General features: G+C 31.6%; 1 protein-coding gene across 2 annotated transcripts in view; it reads left to right on the plus strand.

The window, feature by feature from the left end:
• LOC118187527 (transmembrane protein 114) overlaps window positions 1-12423 on the plus strand; it is a 174190-nt gene that overhangs the window by 31829 nt on the left and 129938 nt on the right. The window contains exon 1 of one of the 2 annotated variants that reach the window (XM_085818881.1): window positions 7355-7498. The exons of the other annotated variant lie outside the window; for it this stretch is intronic. The gene's annotated coding sequence lies outside the window, so the exon portion shown is untranslated. Of the gene's footprint in view, window positions 1-7354; window positions 7499-12423 lie in introns of those variants that run through there. 2 annotated transcript variants of the gene reach the window in all.

The following is a 12423-nucleotide window of genomic DNA, read 5'->3' on the forward strand; positions in this document are numbered from 1 at the left end:
CTCTCTCAAGTTATCTAAAGTAAATAAATTAAATAGTGTCCTTGCATTTGTGGTGTTAAACAGTGGATCTATAGCAATGCTTACTGCAGTTTGCAATGCAGATTGCTATTGATTAACAATTTTTTATTACATTATCTGTTTTAATGCGAAATGTAATGTTCATCTTGGAGGTACAAAAGCATGTGCAGTGGTAAAATTGTCTTTTTCTGTAACAACCGATTTATGCACGATTTTATTAAGATTTAGTTACTGCCTATCGCCTGTAAAATGTGAAATATTTCTCTGTAATTGTTACATTGTTTAGAGACTAATTCATTAAATTATGCAAACTAGATTAATGCGCGATTAATAATTAATTTCAACAATGTGCGATTGAATGCTAGTTGCTTTCGTCTGGGAATTCTTCCCCAAATTTGTATATGATAAAAACATAGCCTTTATAGATTTAGTTCCACTTCATAGGTGACTGTGTAGTAAATTACCTGGATATCTAACTTTTAGGTACTTGCATTTATTACATTAGTATCTGTAGATACTAACTCAGTAAACTTCTGTGTGAGATTAAGTAAAGAGACGAGTAGTTAGTTTGAGTCAATGCAAAGCAAAAGGATTTTTATTATACTACTAGATTTGCAGATTTTTAATCGCTACGCTACATTTCATTTGATGTAAATGTTAGCATGCTTTTAGCCTTTCATATGATTTAAAGACCTTTGTATTTATATCTTGAAGATTATATTAATTATCCAAAGGGTTACGACTATTGAAAAGAGAAGAATTCTTATTCAGAAAATAAAAAGAAACAAATCTACTTTGGTTGTAATAGTTTGTGAATTTTAATGTAAAGGAATATTAATTAGAAAAAATTAGAAATAACTGAGCAAGTTTTTTTAGTCAGTTTGCCCTTGAAATCAACAGAGTTTCATTTATAATGTGTGCCAGTATAATGATTGTTTTTGCTTTATTTTAGCACTAGAAAAATGTTGAAATTTTGTTTATTGTTCATCTAATAGTTAACGGAGACTATCCAGTATCATCATTTTATTTACATTTTATAAATTGGTGAACGTAACTTCTCAATAATGGGATTAAAGAAGCATAGCAGTGGAATGAAATATTAATATTATTTTAAATTTCTCAACATATAATTTCTATATATTGGGCAAATTTTAAATTCGCATATTTTATAAACATATCTAAGGTAACTGTATAAAATATTCGTTTGAGAAATCTGAGAAATTTAGGTGACATAATTTTTCTTTATATTATTATTGAAATTTATATAAAAATCGTTTACAGCTTAACATTTTAAAGCTAAATCAAAAGAGTTCTATAAACACTTACCCATGAAAATTGGTTATTAAATATCTCCTCCGAGAATTGAAAAAAAGCATCTGACCCTAAAAAATCCTGAAATATTTTTCTTTGTCATTAATTCCGCTTTTCCCCCGAAAGCCGCATTTTCATTAGCGATCTTCTTTGAGCTCAAACATTTTTAATGAATAATTTGGTGCATCTCAGACATTTTCTTTGATCAAATATTTTGAATATTAGTAGCTGAAAGAAAATGTTTGAGAAGCACCTTTTCTCCAATTCTAAGTTTGTTAGCAAATTAGAATTGCATAAAGATATTCTACAATATATTTTCGTTTCTTATTTTCTTCGAATGTATTTTTCATGCCCAAATGGTTTTCACAAAACTCTGTAATAAATGAAAAAAAATGGTTAAAAATCTTTCTGAGTACTTTTATGTGTTGTGTACTAAAGGGAACTCGTTTGTGGTATGTGTGGTATTTTCATAAACGTAAGAAAATTACTGCGTTTCTGTGTTCCAATTTCTGTGTGAAACTAGGTAAAAAACAAACTAATACAATTTAACATTTCCTATGTTTTAATTTTACATTTGTGTCAGGAATGTCTTTCTTAAGGATAAAGTTCAATTTTAGTAAATGCAAGACGGTTTCTCTTTGAAAATCATACATGAGGGATTCATTATCTGAGTGCGGCAAGGCAGACAAGGGTTATCTGCCCAAAGGAAGAGATGGCTTTGTGGAGGATTTTCTAAGGTAAAAGTAGCTCGTATTCAGAACGCACATGGTGAAAAACAAACATGCAGGCAGTCCTTTCGCTTGAGACTGAACTTAGATTAAGCACCCAGCATTCAGCTGTCCTGAATAAATAAATTTAAATCTGAACCAAATTAGATTCCAAACATTAGGGACAATTTGGTACAGCTTTAAATATAGGACAGAGAGTTAGGTACAGAATACATGGCCTTACTTTGAATATCTTCTATTTCAACATTGTTATATTACCACACTACTATTTTCCAATTTCCGTAAAATGTGGGTAATAAGTCTGATCATGCTAAAATGAGTTACTTTAGAAACAGCTGAATCTTAAAAGCATATTCTATAACGAAGTTTGGAAGGTTTCTAGTGATACAATAAATCAGCGGGAAAAAATTTTCTTACTTAAGGTTTAGTCCATATAGTAAACAATACTTGAGGTAGATATGTTTCGATTCGAAATATTAGAATTTTTTTTCTTAATGAAAAATAGAAGATATCTCAAAAGGACTGTTATGAGCAGCTACAGCGAACTTGAGTGACTTCACAGCCGAACGAGTAACTAACTGGCTTTTCATTTGTTTACCCGAGTGAACTAACCTGTTCCTCTACGGACCTTGGCCAGGCGCTGGTGGAGCTCATACATGAAAGCATTACTTTCTTTAAATATTTAAATAGACAGTTATGGAATGCCTTGCTCATGGAAGCTATTTTATACATTTCATAAACAACAGTAAAGAGAAAAATGTAATCTGTATACAATAAGTATTTAACAGAATGGTTTAAAAACGAATATTTTTATTAATTACCATATAACGTGTCAATGTGCTTTCAGTATGGACTCGTCCTCCATCTTTTTGCTTTTGTACTATAGTGTTGCAGTTTTTGCAATTAATCCAAAACTAGGAATATTAGCTATAAACTTTCATAGAAATTTGTACTTGAAACTACTCACATCGAAGCTGTTATTTGTCATTCATATAAGAAAGCACAAACCCTTTCATGAAATCAGAGCATCATTTACAGGTATATAGTATGCGATGTATTAAACTAATAGTACAGTTCATTCAACATTTGTTTCATTATTAGAAAACATATTTATGCTAATTTTTTAAAACAAATTACTCTTATGCATTTTAAAATGTACTGCAGAATATTCCGATTTACGCTCCGGAATATTTATGGAAATGCTGTGCTACCTGATGAAAAGATTTGGGTCAAAGTCGTTTGGATTACATCGAGCTATTTACTTTGGTCGTTTTTAAAGGTTTTGTTTCTGTGTACCTTCAGTTATAAATTTAATTTATGGAAAGGTCAATTAAAATACAAGGTGCCATCTGTGTAATCAATGTTATTAGATTTTGTTTTTCATACTAGTTCTGAATTATGAAATGATATGGGTGTAATGTTAATAATTAATTGATTTAGTTACGTTGTCTCCATTACGAAATACTACAGAGTTCTACTGGATGTGCATTTCAAAGTTGGCTCAGTGGATGTCATTAAAAATGCACGTGTAGGAACAGAAAGTTCCTTTAGTGTATTGGGATTTGGTAAGAGCAGTGCATAACCTAACTGGAGAGAAGGATACAGCGAAGGAAATTTGGGCTTGTTCTGTCATAAAATGCGTCTTTTCCTCATTAAGTGGATGATAGAAGGAGTGCTTGCGTTACCGCGTCAGATAAATAATGGATTATCGTTGCAGCACTTTCCTTAAATTAATTTTCTTTTGACGGAAAACAGGCTGGAGTGTCATCTCGACTTGTAGCGGTTCGAGGACTGCATTAAAAAGGAACTTGAAGCATTAGTAAAAATTAGCGTTATCTGTGATCCTTAATTATCTTGTGTTTATGAAACATATGACTTTGATTATTCGAACCGAATGGGACTCTCTCGCCAAAACAGCTTGTTGAAACTATGATGTAATAGAACGAGAAGTTTTTCCGAATTATTAATTATTCTGAATTACGATTTAGACAGATATACTGTTGCTGTTAATTAACTGTAGATGATTACAAGAAAACTTTGCTAGATATAATTTAACTTTTTATTTCATTCATTTTATATTATTAGAATAAAAATCTTTTTCCTATTGGTAATGTTTAAATTAAAGGAAATTTACGTCTCACAGATACTAACCTCCTAGAATTGAAGACATAAAGAATACTTATAGCTAAGAATTGAAGAAATGCGGTAATAGTGTCCATACACGTTTCTGTTTAATTTTTTTTCAATAATATTAGACAATTGTTAACTTGTTTGAGTGGGAAAAAAACTAAATCTTTTGCATTGGGGTGCCATAATTAGAAATAATATCCTCCGAAGCATTTTGTTTTCATCCAGGCACAAATATAAGTTGATTGAAAAACAAGGGTGGAATACAGCAAACCGAAAAGAAACATTACCGAAAAGGAATCCAAGAATTAAATGATCATTTTTATAAGACAAGCTATGTTGCTGAAAAGAAAATAATGTCTTTGCGAAAGCTTCTCTAACCAAATCGGCTACAGTTGGAAAAATTTACAAAAGTATCCATGTAGCCAGTTAAAAATATTAACAGTAAACAAGGATTAAGGTGGGGATCATTAACTGGAAAAGAATAATTTTCATAGATGGGAAGGTATACCAAGCTCCAAGCTTTGTTCTTAATTCTGGCCTCTTTTTCCCTTCAGCTCGCTTTCTGCTGATGCGTCGAACCTTGGTTTTTCCTTTTCTATTCCATCTTTTACAGTAACCCTTCTTTTCCTTTCCAGGACTTGAATTTTCAGTGTCGCTGGAACTTCTGTGTGATTTCAGCTGTTCCAAGGGTGGGAGAAAATGACTACCCATTTTCTGTCTTAGAAAACGACTACCCATTTTCTGTCCTAGAAAACGACGGTAGACTAATTAGCAACGAAAGAGAAATTTCCAACAGCATTGGAGAGGCTTTTGCTGCTGTGTTCAGCACCAGAAGTTACTCCATAACATTCATTTCTTGTAAAATTACAAACTTAAAGTTCAAAATAGCTCAGTAGTCTCTCAGTAGTCTTCCATTTCACGAAAATTATAGTGTGGACTTCACCCATACTTGTGTTAAAAAGCGATCTGTCCCAGACTCGTAAGACCAGTCCGGGTCCTAATGACATTTACTGTCTGATGATTAAGCATTTGCCCATTTAAATCCTTGGGGATTCTTCTCGTCTTTTATAACAGAGTGAAGAAAGAGCATATTTTCTCAACAACCTGGAGAAGAAACTTCGGCATCCCTATATTAAAACAAGGTAAAGGCCCTAAAAACTTCGCCAGTTATTGCACAGTCGCTCCTACTCAGGTGCCTGTGCAAAGTTCTCGAAAAGTTGGTTGATATGAAAGAAAAAGAATAGAAAACACCTTTTATTCTACAGGAAGCTTAAACATGGCCCATCGAAAATCTTTGGACTGGCTGACAGTAATAAAATTTCAACAGTATGGCTGTATACTACTTTAGCTTCCAATTCCTAAAGAGAGAAAAACGACTTATTATGTCATCGTACCTTCAAGGTATAAATAAAATGAAAGTTTGAAATAAACTTGTTTATTGACACGGTTATACAAGCTGGGCAATAATAGAACTTAAAAGCCGCTTCTTGCGGGAAACTTAAGAAAGGTTTCTCAGTCGAATTTAAAATATTAAATACAAAATAACACATGCTAGTTTAGATACTGCTAGCGAAGCTTAAAGTACCAGCGAGGTATAACAGAGCGAGATATAACAGCTATGGCTGCAAAACGCAAAAGTTTGCCTAAAGTCATGAACTTATTTTTGAGTTCGAATTCCGGAGAAGGCATGGATGTTTATAAACCTATAGTGTTCATGCGGCACAGGGCACTCTAAATATGCGGCGCGCTGAAAGCCATTTTGAGAAATTGGATATATATACAATATTTATAAACGTTTTCTTAGCAGAACTAGAATATTAAACGCTGCTGAAAATTATTCTGCGTGCACATTTAAGAATGCTAAAACCTGATACATGAAATTAAAGTTCTCTACAGATTTTGCATTAGGATTATTGAATGATTAGTAGTTTATGGGTGACCTTCAAAAATCTTTATTGTACGTTTTACGAAATTTTTATATGTTTTGCAAACACAGCTGTAGTTTCTGCTAGAGCGGAATTCTGAAGACGGAAGAAGAATCGAATGCCAATCACAGCAGCCAAAGCAACTTGAATTTCAATTATAAAACCTGAAATGTAAATGCAAGAAATTCAATTTAAATCTGATGACTGCACATGTCTGAAGAGCATCTGGAATATATGAATGTGGTGATATAGAAGAACTGCAGAAAAACTTAGAAACATAAACTGCAGCTTTAGGAAACGATTAATATGTTAATTGTACCATATAATATTAACGCTAAACGTAGGTTTGTATTTAAATATGCTGAAAAAGGTCACAAGTAGTTTGAGAAATGAAATTTTAATATATTTCCGTGTTCATGAATTCAGGGAACCTTTCAAGAAGAGTTTATAGTTAAAAAGCCCTTGGAAATCATAGAAAATTATAAATTGTACTGAAGTTAATTCCAGGAAAGATTTCAATTTTAAAAGCTTCTGTTGTTTATTAATTTTGCTTTTAAAAGTAAAACGTATAATATATATGTAATAAGACTGCGGTTCCATGACACAATATGAATGATTTGATTATGAATGCGGGACAAGCTTGCATTAAAATTTTCGGTGAAACGGGACTTTTCTCATGATTCACTATGATCATAGAATGACAAAGCCGTGTAGATTTCTTCATCATTAGGAAAACGACAAACATCTCCAAGAAGAAAAAATTTGTTTTAGTAATTATAAGATTGCCAAGGAATTAAATACGCACTAACAGCTCGGAGAATCAGTCTGGTTGACAGATAAACAGATTGTCATGGAAACAGAATGACACTGAATTTTATCTGTATATATACCCCAATTTATTAGGTGCCCAAAACTTTTAACTCTGTAGATAACTTTTTAATGTTTTAAGCTACCTAAATTTGAAATAAACATCTCTTTCATAATCAGATGTGTTAAATTTGGAATAAATATCTCTTTCTTAATAAGATGTGTTAACTTTGAAATAAACATCTCTTTCATAACAGGATGTGATACATAATTACAATTGTTTGTTCTTCCCTTCAATTATTGTCGCACTTGGCAAAACTTTCTATATTCCAATTAAGCGCCTAACACTTGTTTCACAATGTGTTGATTGACGATCTGTTTTCAAAAGGGTAAAAAATTCTCCCTCTTGTTCAGCAAACGTTTTCTTACGCAGATGGTTATTCGTGAAGCAATCTTAAAGTTCCCACAATATATGTAAAGCGTTTTCTCTTCTCGTTAGAAATATTCAAACTGAGCGTAAAATATTCTTTGCTTGTTAAAGGAGAATAAGATGTTTGGAAACGAATTTGTCTTTTATATGTAAGTAGATTTTAATTATTTGAACTAACAGTTATTTAAATTAGAATGAAATAACGCAAGTAACATAACATTAATTATGTGTACTTAACTAAATATGAGTGAATATTAAATATGAATGGATAAAATAAATGATTCCCAAATCAGTAAAAAATATCTTATTTAATTTTTTTTATTCTGCCTTAAAGTGTAGAAAGGCAGATGAGGCCAAATGTTGCATAAATTATAAAAAACATTTTGATTTGAAACATATGTTTTGCCTCATTTTACTGCAATCGGGTGAGGCAATTCAATTTCCGTAATGCACTTTTAAAATATATGCGTATGGAACTGCGTGCTAATGAATACTGCCATCTTCAAAGCGTTACTAATGCATTTAATCGGCCTTCCACTTTCTAAAAACAAACCTAAAATTCATTTTCTCTAAAATGATGGAAATTTTATCTTTCTTTATACTGTGTACTAATTAGATTAGAACATTTTCGAACCTTCAGAGTAACTTTTAGAAATAGCCGGAAACTAGAGGAAAAGCTAAATTAATTGATTAAAGAAAAGCAACATTAGAGCTGTGAGATAAGCATGCCTTCGCAGAGGACGTTTTGAGAGATCCACGTTACATCGTATCCACGTTACGTACGGAGAGAAACATGAAAACAATTATACAGCTAGCCCGTTCGTCTTGATTTCATCGCGGATCGAACTGCCGGTGCCCGCGATTTTACCTCTTCGATGCTGAGGGGCACAAATCGTAGATTAACCAAACACATAATCGAGCTCCCAGTATTTAGCTGTCATAACCATTCAGCCACAGGTGGGACGAAATCGTAGGGAAATTAACTTGGATGAATAAGAAAGATGATCTAACTGAATTTTTTTTTGTTTATGTGTGTATGTGTGTGTGTGTCATGAAATCTGTCACAAGTAGCACATTGTGATAGAGGCTATCAAGCTCTTTAAAAACTAGTCCCAATCTCAGTTCTTCATTTAAAATTAATGTTTGACCTTAATGCGCTACTCTACATTTTCAGCGGTCATTTCTTTGCCGAAGTGTACTTACAAATATCTGTTACCATTCAGACAATTATGCATACATGATTTTGAACAAAAACGTCATGGAAGATGGTGTGTGGCATTTACAAGCATTAATCTGTCGTACTTTTTTATTCCTACGAGATGAGTTTGTTGCTTTTTGGCTCCAACGAGTCCTTGAAATTCGTCATGACGTAAAAATAAATTTTTAAATATTTACTATTATACCGTCGTTAATTTTTAAATTACTTAACCAATTTCTATCTTTAAAAATTTTTCGACATCATATTCTTCATATTTATTTTCCTTTATGAATATCGCATCTTCTAATTTGATTCTTCCCTTCATAAATTTTTATCATCTGTTCTGAATTTATTCAGTTTCAGTTGCATCATTAAAAGTCCCTTAAGAAATTAATATCAGTTTTATTTTATCATCATCAATACCACTCCCTTCAAAGTTAATTTCGCAAATCCTCACTTTTTAGGGGAAAAATGATAATTTGCACAGCGTTTGATTTAATGCTTTTAACTATTCGTTCAAGACTCTTAGTATACTTTATGGTTTCATGGTCATGGTTCTTCCAGCGGTACGTTTAAACGATCATTGCTTTCATTGATTTCTTTCTGCTCAAAACTAGTTTCCGATGAACATATTTTTGATAAAATGCAGCGCTGTAGCAGCCTTTTGTTTGTTCTTATATTTTAAATTCTCCACAGCATGCCAAATTTATTATTATTTATTTATTAAATTGCCAATTTATTTATTATTTATTTATATACTTTCCTAAAACAATAGGATTTTTTGCCTGTACTGTAATAAGACGGTTGTTTGGAAAAACCACTCACGTTGTATATACATTTGGATATATATATATGCAAATAGTACGTTTATAACCTAAAATTGCATAAATATGTATTTTTCAATATTGTTAACTTTCATCCTTAAGAAGTTTTTGCTATCTAGTTCGTTTTAAATTAAATGTTTATATGGTGTTAGAAAATGAATCATAAAGCAGCGTCCCGTGATGTATTTTTAATTTAAAAAATGGTTCTTAGACGTGAAAAAGTTGACACAATTTTAGTTATGAGTATTTATCAGATATTCAGATCATTCGTATTCTTATAACATAGCATTTGAAATACAAAACTAAGTATTTACAATGCAAATTCATTGATGTTGCAAACATGTATCTTTCTACTCCTATGCCTTTGAAAAAAGATGTATTTGACTTATAGTTTATCTTTCAACGATCCGTTTTCATAGTATAAAATTTCATCATTCAAAGAATTCCACTTTTTGTATATTTTTCTTTATGAAACAGAAGGCAGAGAAGTTACATGTGTGATCGGTCCGTACAAATCCAGAAGATAAAATTTCTCCTTCATCTAGGATCCCCGTTTCCTCCCCGCTTGGTAATTTACCACTGGACCGCAAGTGAGCAGTATTTATTCTGATACGGGGTTCACGATCTGTCCATCAGCGAAGAGTGCATTTTGAACTTGGGGTGTTCGCTAAAGACGCTTTAACAACATACTGCTTTTGTTATTATACACAGGATATTCGAAAAAAGTAGATAAGAGTATTTGTTTATAAATACTGAATCTAGACATGTATTTCCAATAAAAAAGTTTCCTTAAATAAGTCAAAGGACTTTATCAAAACAGTCTCAACGCTATGGTTAAGTGAGTTCTGTAAATTAAAACAAAAATAAGACAAAAAATCTATTTTTTATACGTGCAATTTAGAGTGAAAATTTCATCAAGTAATATATTATAATGCTTTCCACAGTTAAAAGAAATCTTACATTTGTGTGCAAAATTAGCTGAGATATTCCAGGATAAATTTACTGAGATAAGCCATTTTTCATGCTCATTACTGCCTTAAACCCAAGATTTTCGTGGAAAATTTGTGAAGCAGCTATTAAAGAAATATTACTCGTTTTGCTGATTTATACTTAAGTCTCTGCTGAAACGGAATTCCTCGTTAAATGATTATTGCTTATTATTTCACATTAAATCTTTATTGGTCTTATCTTTGAAGATTTTGAGCAAAAAAAAATTGGATGATTTTATTTTAAACTGATTGAAGTACAATAAATGTTTTACTAATTGGAGTATTTATTCTACAAGGACCATAAAAAGTTTTCATCCATTTATTTATTTATGTTTTTCGCTTATTTATTTTTTTAGTGGGCTTTTCTCTTTAATAGCAATAAAAATATAATTAAGAGACTTTTTAATAGAAGAATAGATCTAGAATATATATTGTTCTAATTGGAAATACGCGCATAGGAAATGTATTGCAGCAGTAGTGTCTCACTTTTCTGATTTTGAATGGGAAAAAAGCATTTAAATGAAAAGCCCTTACGATTCCGTGAGTATTAGGTCCACATCTACAGTAAGAATTAGGTTTAATCACAACTTTTTTAAGTATTGTATTATATTTTGAATAAGTCGTATTACACAAAAAATATTATTAAAATATATTACTAATAAGTACTTTTGAGGCATACAATACAAAATATTATTAAGTCATTGAAGTATTATTAAGGCGTATTATAGAAAAGTATATATTATACAAAAATCTAGACATGAATTAAAAAATGACGTTAATTAAATATAATTACTTTATTACAAGATGACAATTATAATCTTCTGAAAAGGTTTTCAGGATTAATTTGCTTTTGTTTAGGACGTGTGCAAAATAACGACTTTCTGGTTCTTCAAAATATGTTACTGCACGTTGTGTTACGTCAGCACGTCAGTATTTCGAAAGCTTCTGTTACATTTGGGAAAATGTAGGAGGTTTACTAGCAATGTCATTATCATTATCCTTATCGCTTTTTTCTTAAGTCTCGATCTTGTCACATACAACATCAATGTTTTAAAAATAAGTTGTTAATAGGTTTTTATCAACATCGATAAAAAGTCTTAAAAGTGGTTGAACAATAATTAATTAACTCTATACCATATGGCCTTCTTCCAAGGACATTCTTCTTCAACATTCTATATGGGTTTCACTATCTTTTCGATAAATGACTTTCAACCATTTGAACGAAAGAACTCACTTTCTTGCCACAAGTAGAGAACGTTTGAGCTGTCGTATTATCTCAAAACCTGAAGTAAGGATATGTATTGCTTTTATTCATCTTATGATCCAAAGTTATAGTCACAGAAGTCAGCTACTACTATTTGCAAGGGAAAAAAAAACGACATGTGTATTTTGAGTAGTGGAAGATCAGGTAAATGTTCCGGATAGCGCTCCATTTAAAAATTTGAATATCATACTCCTTTCCTCCATCATTTTATCAAAATCATTCAAGAAGTTTTGAAAAAACACTAGATGTCATCCGTGTGAACAGGAGGATAGCAGTTTCTCCAGTTTCTGAAATAGCATGGCTTCAAGGATTTACAAAAAACAGAGATGAAAGATTTCTCAATTCCATCAGCATTACAGCGCAGAAGCAGTAGAGTCTTCCTTTGTGGGTTTTTTGCTACTACAACACATTTAAATTTTGAAATTAATTTTTCTATAGGAAAAATTCGGTAAAATATGCCAATTTCATCACAATTGAAAACGTTTACATGCCGAAGCTGCTAAAACTTGGTAAATTTACCATTTACTGATTTACCCTTGTGATTTCAACTGCTGCATGTTGTTTTACAATTGTAAAAATGTTCTCAAAACAAAGAAAAAGTTCGAAAAAATGGAAAATTAGAAGACTGTAAAGAAATTAAAGGAACATGGGAAATTGAATTATTTATCTTTTATGCTTCGATTCGGTATCCGTGTTAAAAGAATGTACACTACCCGACACTGAAAACACTACACCAAGAAGGAGTGGCCAGAAAGTGATAGAACTCAGCAAACAGAGGGAGACAGTAACGAACAGTAAG

The sequence above is a fragment of the Stegodyphus dumicola genome, chromosome 6, assembly GCF_044657685.1.
Source record: "Stegodyphus dumicola isolate Sdum_Otavi_A_Nest chromosome 6, ASM4465768v1".
Lineage (NCBI taxonomy): Eukaryota > Metazoa > Arthropoda > Arachnida > Araneae > Eresidae > Stegodyphus > Stegodyphus dumicola.